The following is a 1,190-nucleotide window of genomic DNA, read 5'->3' as shown; positions in this document are numbered from 1 at the left end:
CGTCGCCGTTCAGAATACCTCTGATAACTTCTTGCACACCTAATAATTCTGCCGATTTATACGAAGTTTCTGACGCCGAGAAACGGAGAAACTCGATTCTCTCGCTTAATCATTCCGTCCGAATACGTACTTTTGATAATTTTTATACATTTTACGGATGTATAATTAAAGTTTTTTATTATCTATTTAATTGTAACACAATATCCGATTTATTTAGCTACTGTTTATTAATTATTTGATATATATATATATATATTATATATTTTTTTTAGAGCGTATTTTAGTTTAAATATATTTATGCTGTAAACTTGAACGAAAAAATTCATATTGCTTGAAAAAATAGTAGCTATTGAATTAGTTGAGCCGTTGAGATTACCGGAGTTTCCGGTTGAAATCGTACAACCGGTTTTCAATGGGTTGCACGAAAGTTTCGTGATGGTGGAAGGACCGTGGGACAATAATCTTTGGTTGGTAAAAAAAACTCCGAGTGTAACGGTATATAAAATTAATACGAATTCAAAGAACAGGCTATTGATGAAAATATTTATACATCACGTTGTATGATGTATTTTTTATAATAATTTAACAATAAATAAAAAAAAATGTTTCAAAAAAATTCGCAAAAATAAAAAATTTTTGACAGCATTTGTGTGTTTTAAAATTTTATAATTTTATCTAAGAGAAGAATAAAATAATTTCTTTAAAAAATTAAAAAATTAATTTAAAAAAGAGAATATATGATATAAAATAAGTATTTTTAGATATTTTGTTGTATTAAAATAATTATAAAAAAGATCTCCTTACTTTATCTTCTTTAAAAGACCATCTTATAAAATAGATATCACATTACCAACATTATCGTATAACGATGTGTCTGTTTTATGAGATTCTTAACGGCAAGAAAACATGCACTTTTGTGCTTTTAACCGCAAATGACATGCAAGAAAACTCTGTATTTTATTCATTGCTTGTAACCGTAGATAACTATTTTAAACACGAAGACTTAGATAATGCTTATATTATACCTTGTAATACTCATTGTTGAGTTATTAATTAGATCTGTTCTAATGACTTCAAACAATCTTGCACACGGATTCCAGAAGCATTATAATGTAACGCGTTGAAGTTTACCGTAAGTAACGTAATTTTATAATTTGAAGCATAGCAAAATTATCTAAAACAAAAACACT

At 27.1% G+C, this 1,190-nt stretch overlaps 1 protein-coding gene across 1 annotated transcript in view; it reads right to left on the bottom strand.

Moving 5' to 3' along the window:
* The window catches only part of LOC108755294 (protocadherin Fat 4-like), a 13,876-nt gene that overhangs the window by 7,377 nt on the left and 5,309 nt on the right, over window positions 1-1,190 (bottom strand). The window lies entirely within an intron of this gene.

Source organism: Trachymyrmex septentrionalis, unplaced genomic scaffold, assembly GCF_001594115.1.
Source record: "Trachymyrmex septentrionalis isolate Tsep2-gDNA-1 unplaced genomic scaffold, Tsep1.0 scaffold87, whole genome shotgun sequence".
NCBI lineage: Eukaryota > Metazoa > Arthropoda > Insecta > Hymenoptera > Formicidae > Trachymyrmex > Trachymyrmex septentrionalis.
This window is presented reverse-complemented; position numbering and strand designations above follow the sequence as displayed.